The 5,554-nt window shown below is 52.0% G+C and overlaps 1 long non-coding RNA gene across 1 annotated transcript in view; it reads left to right on the forward strand.

Annotated features, from left to right (window-relative positions):
• The first annotated feature begins 3,042 nt into the window (after positions 1–3,042).
• The window catches only part of LOC112552045, a 13,597-nt gene continuing 11,085 nt past the window's right edge, over positions 3,043–5,554 (forward strand). Inside the window, exon 1 of the long non-coding RNA XR_003096391.1 lies at positions 3,043–3,190. This is a non-coding gene — a long non-coding RNA (uncharacterized LOC112552045). The remainder of the gene's footprint in view (positions 3,191–5,554) is intronic.

A 5,554-nucleotide genomic window follows, 5' to 3' on the forward strand; every position in this document is an offset into this window, starting at 1 on the left:
GTGGGCCCGCGGGGGGGGGGGGGGAGCATTGCGAGTGGTACCCACACCCCCCATCCTTCTTCACAAACACATGCTGCCCACCCAAGCTGCACACTGCTGCCGCTCCCCTGGGCACAGGCTCTGTGTTGCAGCTAGTCCCAACCCCATGCTCTGTGCCCCCACCCAGCTGCAGCCCTACCCCCACCACTTCCTTACCTGCTGCCCAGAGTGAGCCAGATGCCCGGGAAGTGGAGCATAGACAAGGGGCAAAAAAATTATTTGGGGGAGCTGAGTGTGTGCTCACATTGCGTGTGTCCCCCCGCAGCAGGTAAGTCTGTGGGGGAAGGGGCAGGGGGAGGGGAAAAGGCTGTGAGGGGTGCAGATCAAGGCCCCAGTGGAGAGGGATTGAGTGGTGCAGGGGCAGGGGCAGGAGCTGGGATGAATAGGACTATGGCTGGGCCGGGTGGGACAGTGCCCAGGTGGCTCATCCAGGGATGTGGGGGGGTGGGGGGTACTCCCAGTTCTGTGTGCACCCTGGCGGAGGCCAAGGGGGCACATGCTCCCCGATCTGTGCATGGGCTGGAAGTGGCTGCTGCTGCACACTGGGCTCTGTCCGCCGCTGCCTCGAGAGCCATGTGACATCATATGTGTCCCGCCACTGGGTGAGCAAGGGTGCAGCACAGCCCAGCAGCAACAGGCATGTGGCATCGTGCCACTCCTGGGGCAGCTGCAGCAGCACAGAGTCCATCACACAGCAGTAGCTGCCTCCACCTTGCGCACTGATTGGAGTGCATGTGCCCACAGGGCCTCCACTGGGGTGTACACAGTGGTGGGAGCTCCCCTGTGCCCCTGGATGAGCCACCCGGGTTTTGATTATCCCACCACCTGGCCTGGCCAGGGCCCCAGCCCCCCCAGCCCCTGCCCTGCTCCCGCTGTCCCTCACCGCAGGGGCCTAGATCTTCTCCTGCCCCCCATGACTTTCGCCCAGTCCCTTCCCCAACAGACTTACTTGCTGGGTGAAGGGGGGGGCATTTGTGCACTCAGTCCCCCCCCACAATGCCAGGCTGCAATCCTGGGTGCATGCTCATCCCTCCCCACCCCTGCTGCATGGGCTGCCCCGTGTTTGGCGGGGCTGAATCCCATTAGTTCTGGCCTTCCACCATCTATGCTGAGGGCTGCAGCAGCTGCAGCAGCAGCCCCCCCCCAGAAGCTGTGTGCTGGCTTGGCTGGGCCCTTCTGCCCACAAGGGTGGGAGCAAGGCACAATAGGGTATGTTGGAGGTGTGCGTACACATGGGTGCTTCACTCCCACCCTCATAGACAGAAGGGCTGGGTAGGGCATGATTTGTTGATGGGTGCCACGGGCCAAATGAAAATGTTTGGTGGGCCAGATCCAGCCCACAGACCATATTTTGCTCAAGTATTTCTTACAAGTCCACAATCCTTCAGGCTGAACTAGAAAGTAATCCTCATCTTACAAATTTTCAGCAGGCAGTGAATGTATATCCAGTGTCACAGGCCACCTGTGAGTGTATCAATTTAGTTGCAGGCTGACTGGGTGCTGCAGCCCAATCAGCCTGACTGGGCTGTTTGGTTCGGGATCAAGGAGGCAGAGTTGGGAGTGAAGCAAAGGCAAATTTATTATAGCTTACACACACAACAGTTAACAGAAAGATAAATGTGATAAGCAGATAATGCAGTATTAAAGAGCTAATGGTAAATAATAACAACAGATAATAACAACAGATAGATGAATCAATTCTGTCGCAGGCCAAACGGGCACTGCGAGGGTATCAGCCACTGGGCTGTTCAAAACAACAGATAGACAGACATGGGTTGGCAATTTATTGATAGTCCCTCGATGCCAGGTGCATGCCAAGTGATTCCAGCGAAGTCAGGCGTCCCTGATCAACGCTGTCAGAGGGATTACTGGGGAAGTTCCCTTGATCAGGATCCGATCCTTACTCACACCAGGAGTCCGGAGTCCGGGCTGGAACAGCAATGACTGTTCTGTTCCCTCCTTCCTGCTGGTGGCCTGACGCACGCGCTTTTTATACCTAGTCTTATGCTAATCTGTTGATTTTAGAGCCACTCACAATCTTGCCCTATAGCTGTTACCGTATGGGATTGAAAGATGTTAAAAATTATCATAAAAGGTTACTACCTAGACTCGGGTTTATCCAATAAGCAAATTGCAATGCAGCACCTTTAGGTTTGAAACTGACATCACTCTGCCTAATCCTAACCGTTTTAGGTTTCTCTGAATATGCTTTCTTGGGATGTGCTTTCCTGGAATGTGTTGGGTGTGCCAGGCGGTTGGATCCAGTTTTTATCGTCAAGGCTGAACCCTGAGCAAAAACCGTTAGGTCAGCTAATCTTGCAGCTACAGCTTCGCCTTTGGGGCCCAGTCAGTTCCACGATTAATACGAACAGTTAGTTTTATCATTTTGGTTAAACTTATGACAGACAAGTTACATTTGCGCATTACGAACTTACAAGCTTTATATTAGCTAATATTACCTGTTAGGCAAAATACCAAATGCCTCCAAGAAGCACATATTTATTGCTTATTAATCCCTCTGGTTCTGGCCGTCACAACCCAGTACCACCTTGTTCAGCTAATATATCGAGTAGGAGCTGTGTAATATCTTCTAAGCAGTTAAGAATGTACAGGGAATAATTTAAATTTGAGCTCCAAGACATTTTAGGGTTTCCCTCCTACTCCCCCACCCCATTATCTCTTGCCAGAAACTGTTAGGAAGTGATTCTCAAGTTATAATTCTAAATTCACACTTGGTAAATCATAGTTCTGCAAAACCTTGCTGGTGCTCTACTCCACATTTTAACGTGCCTGAGAAATGTTGGAATGGAAGATATAAGCATGCTAAATACTGAAAGATATCACAAATCAAAGGGAGCTCTTAGCATGTGGTCACTGCAAGGACATATATCTGTGCAGCTATAACTTTTGACCTGGACCAAAACATATAATGGTACAAGTAATTTGATCTAAGATTGTAAAGATGCTGAAATGTCTTACTGAATGGATGAAACAGGGGAGAAGAAGAAGGAAGGTGCCATGAAAAGGAAGAGTGAGAGCACTTGCAAAAGAAAGAAGAGAGATGTAAGAAAGAGGAGGAAGAAAGATTGAGACAGGAAGAAGAGGAGAAGAGGCAGATGAAGGAAGAAAGGCTCTGGATGGAACAGCAGACGTGAGTAGTTGGTATAGATGATAAGATTATTAAGAAAACAACACTAACCTATACTCAAGGAAAGTTGCCTTTTCAGTCTGTGCTCCAGAACAGCTTTAGCATTATGGGAAGCCAAAAGTGTTGGGCACAAGCATCCAAAGAGCAAGTAAAGTATGACCTAAAGAGTTTTACAATGCCATTTCTAGATGCCCAGCTTTACAGGGGTGCTGTCTGTGAAGCCTATGGATCCCGGTGTTCAGTGTATTTGGAATCAGTTTGATGTGTAGTTTGTCTTAAGATACAGCCTTCAGTCTGGAATCTGTAGAGGGTGTTTTATGAGCTGTACTTTATACAGAATTGTAGCTCATGTTCCTGGCAAGTTGCTAATGCAACTCTCTGAGCAAATTTTGAGTGTACCCATGAAAAGGTTATTTAAACTGTGATTCTGAAAGGCCTATCTGAACTGAGATTAGTACTTTTTTTCCTTGGGGTTCAGTATACATTACTGTGCTTCAGTTCTATCCACCTAGGGAAATATCCCTGTTGATGTTTGAATTTTTTCTAAGGTTTAGGGTGTTTTCAGTTCCCACTTACTACTGAGCTCTCGCAACTTAGGCTAAAATACCTCTAGAAATCAAGCCACTTCAGGGTGCTTGTACACGTGACATGGGTTTAGTCTAGAGGTGCACCAATACATTGGTTCCATATTGTACCGGCACTAATATAAGGAAAATTAACATTATTGGCAATCAGCTTTTTTTTGGCTGATGTGGCCAAGAATGTCGCTGATAAATGCCCTGTGCAGGCACGCAGCAGCAGTGCAGCACGGTAGCATGGAGAACAGCAGCTGGCTGGTAAGTCTTTTGTAGAGGAAGGGGTGTGGGGGGACAGCAGATTGAGGTCCCCATGGTGAGGGAGGGGGTGGGGCTGGGGAAGGGCATGGGGCAGAGCTGTGGCTCATCTAGGGGATGTGGGGAGGGCCATGGGAGGCACAGGGTCATGTGCCCCCTGGATCTGTGCGTGGGGCAAGAGTGGGCTGCTACTGTGGGCTAGGGCTGGGGACAGCACTGGGCTCTTTCCAGCAGGGGGTTGTCGAGGCTGCACTTGGGGCAGGTGGCAGCATTGGGAGGGAAGGCTATGGGAGGGGCTGCAGCTACCTCAAAATTCACCGTAGCCCCCACTCCCAATGCCACTGTCCTCTGCCCCAAGCGCAGCCCCGGCCCAGCACCCCCACCCCACTGGGAAGAACTGGGCAACATCCCCGCCCCTGTCTGCAGTAGCAGCCCGCCCTTGCCTCATGCAGCCTGGAGGCACATGTCCCACATGCCCTCTAAGGGTGCACATAGTGGCGGGAGCCGCCCCGCCCCCCCGGATGAGCCGCAGCTCCGTCCCCCACCACCCCACCCCAGCTGATCCTTTTTTTTTTTTCCCATGGAGCCTGCCTGCATCTCCTGCAGCTAGAGGGTGAGCTTCCAGCAGGCCAAGCAGCCCCTGAGCTGCAGTTGGGCCCAGTCCTTCTGGTCCTTCCAGTCCTTCCCTCCACAGCAGCAGCACCCCCTAGGGCCGCCTGGGTGGGCTGCTGGCAGGTGGGTGCTGCCTATGGGCACTGTGGCGGGCCAGTAGGGGGTGCTCCTGCATTGAGCCGCCCACCTCCCTGCGCCCGACCACCTTCCAGGCTCCGAGTGCCTCCTTTAGGGTGCCTCCCGTCCAACCGACCCCTTCCCTGGAGCACACCCGCTAGCCTGGGGTTCCCGCTGCCACCATCCAAGGTTCTGGACTCACTTCTGGCTCTGCGCACCTTGGAGAACACAGGCCTGATCGTCCAATAGGTACTAGACCCAATATAAGCACTTGGGGCACTTCCCAAGTCAGGGGCTGATTAGGGAAGCCTCCCTTAGTCCATAGACCTAAGGGGCCTCCTTGGCATAATTTAGACCCACCCCTCAATAAGTCTCCCACACCGGTCACAAAGGAGAACTTTATTGATTACAGGGGTAGGGTGGAAACAGGGTAAAAGGTAGAGCAGTATCATAGAAATATTACAGGAATATCAGAGGAATCCCATAGAGCAAATCCCAAGGAGCAAACCAGGGTGGCGGAGGTAGCCGTTTAAACACGCATCTGAGTTACTGAAGCTAAATATCTAATTGGATCTCTAGTAGCTTACTCACTCGCATCATCCAGAGGTGGTTCGAGTTTCCTCCGGAGGCAAGGCACTCTTGGAGCATGCGGTGATGAGAAGAGAGCCAGTTTCAGATTCACCTGGATGACCGCATGGCTAAATGGCTCCCTTCTTCCTGGCCCGGGCCCTTAAATGACCTCTCTGACCTCAGCAGCCCAGTCCAATCGAAGCTGCCAATACTGGCCACCCGCTGACCAATCTCC

Source organism: Alligator sinensis, unplaced genomic scaffold (assembly GCF_000455745.1).
Source record: "Alligator sinensis unplaced genomic scaffold, ASM45574v1 scaffold138_1, whole genome shotgun sequence".
Taxonomy (NCBI): Eukaryota; Metazoa; Chordata; order Crocodylia; family Alligatoridae; genus Alligator; species Alligator sinensis.